The following is a 15,915-nucleotide window of genomic DNA, read 5'->3' on the forward strand; positions in this document are numbered from 1 at the left end:
CAGCTTTCATGACGTTCCTAAAGTCGCGTCTCAAAATTTCTGAGGTTACCTACTTGAAAGTATTGTAACTCTTGAAATAATTGAGATAATTTCTTCAATTTTTGGGATTTCTAAGGAAAAGGAGTGTTCTTCATGAATGTATTTTTATCTCAATTTTGATCTTTTGTCACTAATACAGGTTTTTTCATGGAACGGCCTATATTTAAAGTGTCCGTAGTTGGCCACTTATGCAGGTTCAACTGTAATTAAATATTTATCTGAACAAAAATATCCAATGTCAAGTTAACAGAATAGAGAAGACAGCAACATGAACAAACTTGATCCTGTACAACTGATTATGAAAAAGCTTGTCTTATATTTTGCTTCTACAGAACTGTCGTACCTCTTGTCAGTTAGACAAACCAAACAGATACACATTTTTGTCAGATGTGCGTGATAACTATACTGTATACATATCAAGTAAACTTCCGACGATGCCAGAAATTAGCAATATAAAATAAACACTAGTATTCGTTTTCAAAAAACAATCTGGTTAAGAAGTCAATTGTAGAGAGGAATTATAGCGAAGTATAACTCGTGACGAAAATTATTATCTATCTGAACACTATACTCAGTATCCGCTCGGCACTTAGCCGATAAAAGACAAACTGAAGACAGTAGCGCCTCTCTAGAGGCTAATACTCCTATATATAAGATCTCTGCAGCTTTGTAATAGAAGTCCAGTATCAGCAGCTTACTTATCAAACAGCTAAGAACAAATAATGTTTTAGTTTTTAAGGTAAATTGGTATTTTCAGTTGGACATAATTAGATTAATGGTCATTAGGGAACAATGCATGAGTATAAGAGTGATATAGTGGGAGAATTTAGGTCTAATTAAATGGACATAACATGTTGGTAAGTATTTAATTCTATAAAGATATTTTTCTACTCTTTCACTAAACCTCCCTTCTATTTATCTGGTATATACATGTAGATACCTGACATCTCCATCTTTTCAAAACTAGACAAATTCATATAAGAAGTAACGAAACTAGAACTTGTGTGTACTAATACAATACAGAACGTTTGTTTTATTTTTTGAAGTAAGTCCTGGTTTAAATGTAAAAAAAACCAATCAACTACGATATTGCCTCCTCTTGTTTCAAGGCTATGTGATGATAAACATTAAACACTCACTAAATATTAATTTAATAACACGCTGGTAAAATTATACTTAAGAATAGACGGAAGTGATTAAATAATTATGTAATTCATATGTGTAAGAAAACTAACATAATTTTCATACATATTTTAACATTTGTTCTTTCAAAACTTAGACGCAGAAACAAACACAATCATGATTTTTGTGCAAACTGAACATTATAATCAGAGAACATATTAGAATGATACTAGACTTACCGATGACCCAACCACAAAATGCAAAATTTACGTAAGAATTATGCACATAAATTCACTAAACATTTTAACTAACAATGCATAAAATCTATTTCATTATGGCGCTGATAATAAACAGATATCATTTTACGCAATGTACCACTTGTCTGTAACCTTTATTCAAAAAAAGGTTTTATTATTATTGTTATTACTACTGATACTACTACTACTACCACTACCACTGCTATTTATTTTATTATTTTATTTATCATCATTCATGAAAGCAAAGAAAATTAAAATAGTATCAAGTAAGAGTTAAAACCATTTTCTCAAAGTGATTTGAATTGTGTAACATATTTTCAGGAGGAGAATATATACCATTTTTTAAATAGAAAGAAAGTTAACCCTTACTGCTTATTCAACTTTATTCAGTTATGAGAATGATCTCCGTAATAGAAAATTACTGTCATTTCTTTCTTGCAAGGACGCCTTAAATGGTTTTCTTTGTCAGAGGTCCGTCTGATTTCCCAGCGGAAAAAACGTAACGTTGTTTCCTTTTGATATTTGCAGACTAACAAAACTTTTTATAAACGTAAATTAATCAACATGTTTTTTCTTAACAATCAAAGTTACAATGATGTCAGTTGATTGATTAATGGAATTATTTCAATATATAAATAAATGTTTCAATATAACATGGCAAATTATCATAAACATACAATAAACAATAAACAAATCTGAATGATTATAATTTAAAAATGAAATGTGACAGGTCACAAAACAGTATAATTTTATATAGTTAGGCATTTAGAATGCATTAGGCACAAAATCATTATTTTGGTTCGAAAGATTGAAACTTTTACGCCCGAAGTTATGAAACCGGTAAAGATTGTGTGTGTCAATTCTTTCTTGTTAAAGTATAATTCTTGACTTCTGAAAAAAATGATGTATTCTACAAACCTGTTGATACTTTCAGTTGTATTTGTAAGAATACATTCATTTTTGTTATGATATTTTGATGTTTTTACGATATATACTATATTACTGGATGCGTATTAGGTAAAAATCTCATTACTTATAAAGTATCATAAATCATCCTTTCTCCGTTTATATATTGCTGGCATGGTACTTGAGTAACAACATCTGTCAAAATCTTATTTCGATGCAATAGAGAAGTAATCTGTCTTTGTAACATGCATTGCAAAACAACATATGCATAAAACAGTCTCTGCTTACTCATACAGTACTGTTTTTCTAGATATATTTCCTAATATACAGATTGTGTTCTTTCCATCTGCAACGTTATTAACTGGAAACTCTTTGGGTTTTATCTTAAAAATACGTTTGTTGATAAATTTTACTACTGGATATGTCACAATTTCTCTATGTCATTACTTGATTTGATCTTTACAATTGTTGTTTCATTCAAGTTATTATGTAGTAAGTATGTATGCTTTTCCATGCCCACTGGTAAAAATGTATTGTGTACAGACGAATAAAAGAACCACATAGCATTAGCTTTATTTAGCGGAATTGTCTCCAGTTTTCACAAATATTTTAACGGGTGTCACGGTATTTTCAGTTCAGAGAACTGTTTTTCAATAAATGATCTTTTTAATTTTGCATTTTAAAATTTTGATATTTGATGCCAGAAACACACACACACCTAAGATAAGAACAGCCTACTTGAAGTTAGCATTTTTAGTTCCGGTGTCTGAAAAATAGGTCTGACGTACAGTAATCATTTAAATTAAATATAATACATCTGTCGTCATAATAATAATTAGCATTTAAATTATGCGATCAAGATTTCATATAATTACTTAGAAATGTTAAAAGTTTTTTAACGCTAATTGCTTCTTATAATCTATCAAGAGTTTTACACTCAAACTGAAGAAAATCAATTTCCTTAAGATTTAAAGATTCTGTATTGATAAAGAAACTATCATCATGAAAATCTTAAAACATATCAGATGTTTATGAACTTTACTGTATGCAACAACTTAGAACAACATATCTTTGTAGTTGTAAAGTTTGATAAATGATAAATGTAAGCCGTTAATCAAAATTGTTTCCCGAACTTTGAGCTATAGATTACACAGGGAAACTATTTTCAATGGTTAATTTCAATTATTTCTTTTAATTTGTGAATGTTTTAGCGGTTATGACAGAATACATCATTTTTTCCTCTTCAGTTTGATGTAAAATATTTACTCTAACTAACTAACTGAATATCTTCTTGCTTTCAATTTTGCTTTAATAGTATCGCCAGCACTTACACTGAGCAAAATGAAAATCTCTAAAATTTACGATTTCTTTCATATAATCATGTTTTCCAAAATAGGAGATATGGAAGTATATTTCATTAATTTATCTTCTTCAATTTGATGTAAAAATATTTATTATAATGACTATCTTTTTACTTCCAATCATGGTTTAAAGTATCACCATCACTTATATTGAGCAAATAGTGAAAATCACTAGAATTTACAATTTCTTCACTTTAAATATAATTATATATATATTTGAAAATGAACAGACATGACACAAGATGGAAGTCTATAAATTATGTAAATAAAACGACTTCACGTGCCTTTCCAACAGTATTTAATTATTTAACAATACACTGATGAGCCGATAGCCAGTTTGTATTTTGTTGTAATTAAATACTTATGGAAAAGCATATGAAATCGTTTTATTCAATAAATAAATATATATGCCAGCTTTATTTCAATGCATTGCGCAAAGCAATATTAACATTAATGTAAAATCTATTGATATAAGACTTTTAACTAATGTAAGGGAGACAATCCAATCAGAGGAAATTGCTTTAACACAATCGATAATCAAGAGAGAGAATACTCGACATTTCTCGTTAGAAGCTGACATTGCAACAAATAACATGATAGCGTAATAAAGACCCCTTTTATCAGACAAAGTAATATAATTTTAGATTTAAGTAGAATTTAATTTTTCATGTATTTTCAAAATGATAACGAGAGCGAAACATTACCTTTCAATATGTTTAAATGCTTGTTTTACAATTAACATTTTGATTTTTTTTTTCAAGCTAGATAATTCCTTATGACTTTTCACAGCTTCATGTTTATGTGTCTTATTAGGGTTTAGTTAATTATACATTGAAAATTAACTTCTAAAGTATTTTGAGTATTGAAGAAAGCCTATTAGGCCTTATTAAGGTATTTTCGAGCTTTCTAAGTAATGGTAATGGCCTTAAGACTTGTAAATGATATTTCATTTGCGCACCAAAAATTGTTACTAATTATATTACTGTCTATTTTCATAATTGATGTAACTACTTGGCATATCTTCATATAATCATATTTTTGGGGCAGTTATTTTAGTTAATATGTCATGCATTCGTTTATTAAGTATTTTGCCTTTGTAATAAGGTATAATGCCATACTTACTACTTAAATATTATGCATTAGTAATTTGGTATGATGACTTAGTTAATAGGCCTTTTGCATAAATTATTAGGAATATTAAGTTGACACCTTGGGAATTTATAAAGTGCTGATGTTCAAATTTAGCTTCTTTCTGTAATGAAAGTAAAATAATGCATAAACTAGTTTAAGTGTTGGCCTAAAAATAGTCCAAAATAGTTATATAAATAAAAAATAAAGTATTGCATATTCGGATTATTCTTCACAAAACAGAAACAACAACAACAAAAAAGAACACGAATACTGGTTGGCGAGGTGACCTAGCCACAAAATCGCCCCTTTTTGTATTAACACATGAGTCATAAGACCGAGTACATAATAACTTAAGACAAAATGGTTCTAATAGGTTTCCGTAATTATTGGCACATCCAAAATTATAATAGCTACTCGCCTACAATTTGAGTGAAATTTTGAACATATTCATTTTCAACACGTTTGGCATATAATGTATATATGACACTTAAAAATGTAAAAGTGGGTGAAAATAAGAGTTAGGTATTGATAAAAAAGGAAAAAGTATGTAAGTTTTCTGCATTATTTCAAAAGCGTTGCAACGGTATACTCCTTTCTGCACAATATATTTAGTTATTTATAAGAATATACAGGAAAAATCTTATGTCAATAAGTTTGTATCACAAGACACGTTTGGAATACTCAATGACACTTTTTATGGATTTTTTAGAGAAATTATTTTTCGCCTAAAATATGTAGGTTTGTCCCTTTAAAGATTACTTGCAAAATGTTAATTAACTTATGCAGTGCTCTCATCTCACAGAGACATTAATTAGTAACATTTTTTTTCCTGTATTTGCATGACTGTCATTCAAACAGATATTTCTGTTACAGTCAAATGCCTGCTTTATTAAAATCAAATGAGCCGTTCCATGAGAAAACCAACATAGTGGGTTTGCGACCAGCATGGATCCAGACCAGCCTGCGCATCCGCGCAGTCTGGCCAGGATCCATGCTGTTCGCTTTCAAAGCCTAATGGAATTGGAGAAACTAATAGCGAACAGCATGGATCCTGACCAGACTGCGCGGATGCGCAGGCTGGTCTGGATCCTTGCTGGTCGCAAACCCACTATGTTGGTTTTCTCATGGCACGGCTCAAATGTAAACGAAACAAAAAAGTAGCAATCAAATGGAGCTGCTGCATTGCTGGATACTTCTTCTAAAGAATCAAATGCAAATAGAGTGTTATAAAAATTGAGACAGAATGCAAAACGTGGAAAAATGTACGTAGTAAAGTTTGACAAAACAGCCTGTATGTTTATCTAATATTATAGGCTGATTTTTACTTTATACCAGGCTACCAGACTAAATACTTTAGTTTCACTACACCAGACATTTATATGCTAGATAAACTTACATGCATGAAAGCAATTTTCAAGAATTGTAGTTACAATTATAGTAGGCTCTGACATTAAAAATCTTTACAAATACATTTGGCAACACCTACTGAAAGAAGTAATTCTAAAATTAGTACAATTAATGCTCGTGTGTTACTTACCTAATGGATCACATCTCATTGTCCAACAATAATGACTTTGAATACAACTGGATATCTATAATGTGAAATTGCAAAGCAACGTTGGAAAAAACGCATGAAAATAAATGTAATATGTAAATAAACCAGACATTTGAGGGCAAAATATTTACGCTCATTTGTTAGTAATGGGGCTGAGATGAACATTTTATATTTTACAGATGACATCATGGTGTAACATTTGGTGTACTACAGCGAAAGCTTAATTTCATATTTATTATTTCGCTGCATCTGTTTAAATTATGAACTGTATAATAATATGTATGCGGGTAATATATAATGATACCAGCACAAAATGGGACACATATGTCAGGGAATATACAACCAAATTACATTTTTCTTGTTGAGTATCCGAAACCTGACATATATTGCCGTAAATTTCAATACTTCTTGAAAATTTGAAATTATGTTCCCCAATAATCTATTGTTCTTAGATTAAGAATCTTGTTTTGTTTATTTTCAGTATGAAAAACACAATCATTTTACAATACTGTTTATAACATTTAGAGGAGGAAAATGTCTATCAGAGAGAACAAAATTTTATTTTAATTAATAGAACGAAATAATTCCAGTTCTTTCTAATATGAAACACTATTAGTTGGATAATCTTGAGGTGAAGAACTTGAAAAAGAGATGAGTTATCCCTCTCTCCATATTGATGAAAGCACTAGGCTTACTTGCAAGCTTAAGGCAAGAGTGTCTCTCCTGCGTACAATACTCTTGTATAAAGATTGTGTCATTAATACCGCGACCTTCGTTACATAAAACATTTCCACAGCCAGCTGAGGAACGATATTAGCTTATTTAGCTAGCTACCTTGGTAAATTGATTTAGATGTTAGTATTGAAATGCTTATTAGATAGTAAATAAAGAATGTAAAATAATTAATTTTAGTGAATAAAGTTTTCATAACGCGTTCTACGATGCGTTCAGGAAAGGCAAATATATATTTGTATGTGACGTTTCTGTAGGCTCATTACTTTTATGACAAAGGTCCAATACAGTGTACATTTAACGATATGTAACTTTGATTAACGTAAGTTGTCGATAAGTGCTAAGCTAAAAAGAGAAATCGGCGTCATTCATTACTTTCACAAAGATATAAAGTAAGTGACCATTCTATTACATCCCGTCAATTAATGTCCTTCAAAAGTCCTTTGGGTGTTTGAGGATATATTACCATCTAGACACTTGTCTGCTTCCTTTGAATGAATTGTATTTGTCTAATTTAAGGAGGTAGGTTACCTTCATATTTGTATGTGCGCATGTCCAACCGGAAGCTAACGTGACGATTTACGACGACGTTTACGACAAACTAAATGTGTTTGTATATTCATTCTTCTGAAAACAAATCATGAACCTGTCTTCGATCTGATGCTTTATGGTTTAATAATTCAGAAATAATGAATAAATTGCCGCAGAAACGTTTCAAAACAATGTTGCCTTAAAATGACGTCACTGACGTGTCAGTTACCGCGCAAAATTAATAGTTTTTATCTTGAAAGTACGTAATTCTGTGCATTTTTTTTATTTTAACTATTTTCAAACAACCATTATTTGCTGAAATATTTTTATGAGTCTTTTGCTCTGAATAAAAATCAATATTTTGCTTCTTTTATGTAGTTATATTGAAATGTTATGCGGAATGTAAGGAAATGGATGATGGTAATCAATGTTATTTGGAATATAGTTGGGTGAAAGGTTACTTGTTACGGCCATTTTCAAATAAAAAAATCTAGCAGTTTGATTTGTAATACCTATTTTTCAGGTTCCGTTGATAATTTGTTACTTATATACTAAAACTAAGATCTAAAATTGTTCCAATTTCGGTAGAAAAATGTGGTTTCTTGAATTGAATTGATGTTACCATGGACACGAAGCCTGTGACCTATGTATCTAAATGTAAAATTCAAAAGCGTTGACACTGGTCTTTTTAAGAAACACAGCTTCGGCTTTTTATTTTCATTTCAACAACATCCATGACAATAATAGCAGCATGCTGAACGATTTTTCCATGAAAAATGCCAGACGAGGGGTACTGCTGTAAGTATTCTAAGCTGTGAAATTTGTTTGAATAAATGCAAATAACACGAAAATATAACTTACGTTAGAAATAATATGTTTTATAGCTACATTAACTATAAAGATAATCTGATTCAATATTTTTTATAAGAAGCTACGACAAAAAGCAAGATATAAGCTATTTTAAACATCTCTGTTGCGATGGTTACTTTAAACTTTAAGAAAAATAGGGTACCATGTAAAGGGCTTGGTATTTTGCTAATAATATTACCCAAATATTCCATGTTGGTCATTAACAGAATGGCACTGAAGCCGTCGAAAATCCCTACTTTTATACACAGTTGTTTAAAAATGAGAGAAAATGCGTTACCATGGAAACACGAGCCCCGCGACATATACATTCTAAGCTTTTGTTAGAAAGATAGCGTGCATTCTAGTAAAATTATCAATTATGCAGACTTCTACGGATATCAATGAAACTAAAATACACTGAAAAGTGTTAAATATCCATATTTTCCTTCTTCTTTCAATATGAAATACCTTTGGAGGGTCATGTTCTTCAAACCTGGATAAAAATTGAACTTGAAGGGACAGAGACGAACGAAATTAAGATTGTAGCAGTTAAAACTTCATATTACACGAAATACAAAAATGTGTTGCGGTTCAACTAATTTGAATTTACCCTTGTAACAAGGTAACCTACCTCCTTAAGAACATTAATGAAAAGAACGGTTGCACGAAGCTGCAGAACTAATGTAACTCACAAAATATAAATGCAGTTTAGTATAAATTAGTAACAAACTATCCATTTTATAGTGATAAAGGCATTAACTCTGTAGAACAGAATTTCAAAAACATAAAAACAAGCACCCAACAAAATTGGCCTTTATGTAGATTGAAATATAATTTAGATAAACAGGTATTACATGTTGTAGCAAGTGCTACAAGAACAATAACTGACATAAATGCGTTTCCACAGCTTCAACATCTTAGACATAAATTGGACGTGATATCTTTAAAAGGGAACAAACATGATCATTAGCATAATTTATACGTTTTGCTTAAGTTTGGCGGGTATTACATTTTATTACTCAGGAACAAATACAGTTTCTACGCGTATAAAAGCGTTTCCTCAGCTTCACCATCTTAGATATAAATTGGACGAAATATCCTTAAAAGGGAACAAACATGACCATTAGCATAATTTATACGTTTTGGTTAAGTTTGGCGGGTATTACATATTATTACTCAGGAACAAGTATAGTTTCTACGCGTATAAAACCTCTTTTCACGTCCCCATCATGAATGAAAGGCCCAATAGGAAGTCTTGTCAAACAAATAAATGTAACATTTATCTGGAAATAAATACAAATGTATACGCTCGCAGCAGTTGCGAGTGCATTGTTCATATCTCTCTTTTTTCTGTAAAAGACACAGACATAATGGGGAAATTTAAAGTAATGTCAGAAACTGCTGACCCAATTAGGAATTTTCCTGTCGTGTCATTTACTAAGAATGTTTGCAATTTTCGGATTCATAAAAAAACAAGCCTGCCAGAGCTTATAACAGAAACAAAAACATCTGTTTTGAAACCGCTGGCTCGATTTCCAAAATGGCTTGTCAGACATACTTTGCTAAGAATCCTCAGGCTAGATTATTGAACTATTTCTTGTGCGACTCCGTTTGATAACATGTTTGATGTATAAAACTAGAGGAGCGACCCAGGGTCCTCATGGCCATCTAAATGTTTACTTGCAAAAGGGATGTTTAGTGTTAAATGCTTGACCTTTTAAAGTCGCTTGGCTACATGTAAAGTAATTCTTCTGTTAGTTAGTTTATCAACATTTACACCAGGATAGAAAAGACTCTTTACTTAAAATATTGAATACAGATACTTTCGTAAACTGTAAAATTATTATTATTATTATTATCATACCAGATTTATATAGCGCCCTTTCCACGATAAACACGTTCAAATGCGCTTTATATACAGCAAACGCAGTCACACAAGGCGCGAAATTCATCCTCTACTAGTACAGACACAGACGATTTGACCAGAGGGACAGAGTGAAATAAAGCCCTCAGAACAGATAGAGAGAAATACCTTTTTAGATACAGACGTGTCCGGCTAACTTAGACCAGCTCTTTGCGAGTAGACAGTCTAGTTCTTTAACGTGCACGGTACACGCGAAGCCGCCTTTCTTGGGAAGAACCAGTACAGGCCTCTAAGTACTAATTATTGTTATTATGTACCTGTTTTCTTATCGAAACGCAATTTTAAATTATTATTTTATAATAAACATATAATTCTACCAAAATTGCATTAAAGTTTTGTCGAAATTATCGTGGAGTATTCATCGCAAATCTGGATAGTTCATTTCAGTGTGTTATGGTTATGTCCAAACTCTGTATTCTATAGGTTTTCTAATATGGCATTAACAATGTGTTGAGGTTACACTTGAAAAGCTACCAGGTTATAATACTTTAAAATATTCACTCATATTTCAATAATGTTTCGCCCTCATTGACTAGTTTATCAAACAAATAAATTTCAAGTATTTTTCTACACCATGGCGTTCTTTTAAAACAACAACAATTGAAATAATTCAAATTCAGACTAATGCTTGTTGACGTCACCGTCAAGTCCCGCTAAAAACAAAACGTCTTGCATTTATTTTTATAAGGTCGCATTTACGATTTACAGGGAATATCAGTATTTATTTGGTTAGTATGAAAATATAGTGAATGGAAATTATTAGGAGCAAACATTGACTTTCATAAGTAAGCAGTTACATAATACTGCAAGTAAAGCATTCCATATTAAATACATAGGAGACGACACAGAAGTCCCCTACTGGTGGAAAACTTTGTTAGTGTTCGTCCTGTCAGGATACTTGTTATATGACCCAGGGAAGTGCCTACGCCTTTAGTATCTTGAACAATGAAATGGGTCCAGTCGCTGAGGTGACTATGTCTTAGACTACCTGACAAACGATGTAGAATGTCCTTTGTTAAAACGTATAGCTGGTGAGACCATATATCTCATATATATAAAATTTTCTCCTTGCTAACTTAACTTACTCCTGGATGCTCAGCGTCTATATGCTATCACATGTAGCATTCAACTACCATATAGGTATATCCCCGATGCCTTTGCTGTACTTCGCCAACAACGCTGAACCTCGTCTATAAGCTGGAACTTTCCTACTATTTCAGTAGATTACCAAACTCTGGGTCTCTGTCTCAGCTTTCCGATGCTCAGCCTATATTTGCTATCGTCTATAGCATTCAACTACCCTAAAGGTAAAACTCCTAAGCACTGGCCCTATAGCTCAAAACCTTGTTGAAATTCTGCAACTCTTCTTTAGTCTATGAACTTCAAACGTCTTCTTTTTAATAATTTATCCGCCCTGACAGTGTAGTTGCAATAACTTCCTTATCAGGGTACTGGGATGAATTATTAGTTGAATCTTCGGTGTGTCTTTTCAATCGCTGGATACAGAATGATATCTCTGTCGTCCATCTGCCTATTTATACCTTAGTAGAAGTGAGCTTTAACTGGTGCTATTTATAGAACTTGTTTCTGATTGGTCTAAATTAGTACATAGTATTCTACAACGAGTACTTGCTCTAACAAATGGTCGGTTCCTTTTTACTATTGTATATAACACAATGTGTGATGCTGGGATCCAGCTATCTCTGTAATTAACCCAAATCGTCCATAAATGACCCAAATTCTATAATTTACAGCAATTAAACTATAATTATAGTAATGATACAATGAAAAGGAGTCGAGCACTATCTGTGCTTACTTATTACGTTAGCAATATATATAATATACAAATTATTCTGACACGTCCCTTGTGGAAGTTGGCAACAATGTTAGGACTAAAAGACTTCGAGGCATTTAGGACCTAAAACAAGACATTTTACTTCAATTTCAATAGTGACCTTAATCTACGTGTATATACCATGTACGTAACACATTGTTTTATCATTGGGAACATCTGTGTGCATTACTATGTAAATCCTTCAATGCACATAAAAGTTACGGAGCAGAAACACTTTTACTTGACCTTTGACCGACAACCATGGGTCATGTGCGCGACACATACTAATCATGGGAAATATTTCTGTGTAGTAATAAAAAATCCTTCAATGCAATTAAACGTTATGGAGCAGAAAAAAGTTAACTTGACCTTAAACAGTGACTTTTGACCTTTAACCGACCAGCATAGCTCTGACACATTTTCTCCTCATGGGGAACGTAAACTTATGTGTAGCACTGAGATAATCCATCAATGCATATAAACAGTTTTTACTTTGCCTTCAATAATGACTTTGACCTAGGACCTACAAGCATAAATCATGTACATGCATAATCTACAGATTGCTTTCTATTCAAGTTTTATGAACCTAGCTTGAATACCTTTTGAGTAATTGCAGGATCTAGATTTGCCGACAGACAGACGGAAAAACGGATCGACTTCCTACATACGGGTGGAATTTATGTTGCTACTCCTTATTGTTCTTTTAGCCGCGTAAAAGAAAAAAGCAACATATACGCTTACGGAATAAATGACATCAAAGAAAAAGTACAGTTACCAATTGTTCCTATAGCTACCTAACTGTGCAATTGTCAGCTCGGACGGACAGACGGACGGACGGAGGACATTCCTATAGTCCCCTCCGGTGTTTCACCGGTAGTGGGCTAATAAGTGTTGTCAGTTGTATTTGTTCTAGTTCATTTAATTCTATACCAGACAGCAATAATAAAACGAATTAAACACAAGTGATAGCTGATTAAATTTTCCCAGACAATTTTAAAAGCCAAATAAATCTTACCATGTCTGAATAAAGAAGGGTGATCTATCATTTTATCGGAATAATTTAGCAGCTAAGCCATAAGCAGCCGTATATAGTTACTTACTTGAAGGCAGACACGAAGTCGTGTTTTTTACACGAATAACATCAGACATGGAGGGAACCGCATGGTTGCCTTTATCGCGGATCATATACTATATTACAGTTATTACTGCGAATCATGTACAATATTAAAAGTTATTACCGCAGATCAAACACTGTATTTACAGTTATTACCTTTGCTTTGTTTAATATTGCTGTCATTTGAAGTAACGAATCATTTACGCCAAGCAATCGACAATCAATAACGGCTCTTGCGAACATTCAAATGTCGCGTTATAACTTTACCCTATGCGGGCAACGTCCCGTAAATTGTACGTGTCTTATATTACTGCGTGATTTAAACATTCATCCAACCAAATGTGGCATTAGACAAAAAAAATTCCCTATGGCAGATCAACCAGCATTTTTTTTAATTAAGGATCTCAGAATACTTTTCCTCTATTAAGTTGAATAATGCACATTATAGAGTGTGGAGATTGCACAATCACGTAAGGCTTTGACCACAGAATGATATATGAATTTTCATGCAGAAACATGACCCTACGGAATTAAAGATTGTAGAAATGAAAACTATTAGTTAACGTACATAATGATCTTGTTTACTACAGTAACAATGATATAGAGAAACCAGGTGGAAGAGAAAATAAAAAATACAAACCACATCTGACTTAATGCCAGAAGAACTAAATTTGTCAGACGTCACAAAGAGCCCATAACTTAATACTACCCCTAGTCTGGTCATTGAAACATTTTTATGCGGCAGTGTTTAACAAATAGACCATTGTTGTCGGCATTGGCATCTTTTAATCCCAAACTCTATGATAGTGCTCGTTATATTTGAACTTTCTGGAGCATTTTCTCTTGAATTTGAATGGTTTGAAATTGATACAAAGATATATCTATATATAAACACCAACAGTTACATTAGTTATAAATCTCCTAAAGTGTTGTTTTATTTCTTAGACAACTCTAGGCAAGAAAGTCAGGTCAGTAAATCGAAAAAAGCTGTCAAAGGGAAGGCAAAAAAAATACAATATTGATGCACATTTTCCTTTGTAAATTAGCGGCATTCAAGGAGCATACAACCCAATTTGCCTAAGCTACATTGTTCTTTATGTAACATCTGTCTAGTACCGCTTATCAAAACGACGTTTGCATATAAATGCACCGCTAATTAAATATGAATTGGTGTTGATTTACTTTCTGAGAAAGTAAGTGTAAAGTGTCTGACTGCACTCCCAGACTAAATTATGACGGGAAACCGCACAAAGATCCCAGCCAATTTATTTAATAATATTGCCTGACAACCAGTTAGAACACATGATCCAGTAATAGATTAAGTATAAAATCAGTTCCTGATTAAATTAATAAATACTGTCTACACCCACTTAAATATATAAATATCTAGATATTGCTACAAGTGAAACCTTTCATTCCTTCCATAATACTAAATATGTCTCGTGGCGATATTCCACTTGACTGGCTCTGTTACGTCTGGATATGAAAGCGAAAAGTTCATAAATCTGGCCACTTTCTATCTAAAACAAGCCAACTGGCGGAAGCTTTGAAATAGAAACATTCTTTATTATCGAACCTGTTTTGGATATGCATATTAACAAAAAAGGAGTGTGAATTCTACAAGTATGAGGATGCGTAAGACTTATATTAGCCCAGCCTTGATTTGTCAATTTTCATAGGTTATTATCAAAGGCATTCCTTATTATTTTGCAAATGAAATAATTTGAAAGGATTTAAAAATGTCAAGATTCAATATTTATTTAGATCCTGGGTTATTACAACCATTTGATCAGAACAATAACACCAAAACAAACAAGTAACTAAACATGTATATAAAAAAAAAACAAAATTTGCAGTTTCATATAATAGGAATTACTAAGACCAAAAGGTTGTATTATTTTAAGGGAGAATGACTATTTGACATTAGATAAAAAGAGTCTGTGTTCTTTTATGTGTTTGTTTTGTACTTATGTGTTTGCTTTGTGTGCGTGCGTGTGTGTGTGTTGGTCGTGTGCGCGTCCGCGTGCTGGGTTTGCGTTTGAGGAGGCTGCGTGTTTGGAACGTGGCTTTCTCTGTTGGATATTCTTCCTTGTTTTTACCAAATATAGCCAATTTAACAAGTCCTTTTTTTGCATTAAATTTTACTGTTCATTAATTGATCTAACTTAATACAATTAGAGTTACGACAAAAGTACAATTTAATATTTTTCTTTCTATCATCTGAACAAAATGTTGAATGGAATTCATCGCTTAAACGATTAATATTACACAAGTCGTCAAGTACAGGCTATCTGCACAAGACGAAATAACAAAGGTTCTCAGATGGGTCGTTAAGTTCTCAAATACCGACCTAAGCCTTGTAGATTTATTGTGCAAAAGGTGTCGCCTATAATCGAAGCCTGAGTTTACATTTTGGTAGACAAGTTTAAAGAAAATATCACACAGATTATCACAGGTCTCTAGATACATGCCTTTCGTACTATCACAGGTATAAGTTCGTTCAAAAATCTTCATTTGTTTTATTCAAATGTAATTTCCTTACCTTTCTCTGATTGTAGCA

At 32.3% G+C, this 15,915-nt stretch overlaps 1 protein-coding gene across 2 annotated transcripts in view; it reads left to right on the top strand.

Moving 5' to 3' along the window:
- The first annotated feature begins 718 nt into the window (after positions 1 to 718).
- The window catches only part of LOC123530882 (calcitonin gene-related peptide type 1 receptor-like), a 123,195-nt gene continuing 107,998 nt past the window's right edge, over positions 719 to 15,915 (top strand). For both annotated transcript variants that reach the window (XM_053517119.1, XM_053517117.1), the window contains exon 1: positions 719 to 896. The gene's annotated coding sequence lies outside the window, so the exon portion shown is untranslated. The remainder of the gene's footprint in view (positions 897 to 15,915) is intronic.

The sequence above is a fragment of the Mercenaria mercenaria genome, chromosome 11, assembly GCF_021730395.1.
Source record: "Mercenaria mercenaria strain notata chromosome 11, MADL_Memer_1, whole genome shotgun sequence".
NCBI classification, from domain to species: Eukaryota; Metazoa; Mollusca; class Bivalvia; order Venerida; family Veneridae; genus Mercenaria; species Mercenaria mercenaria.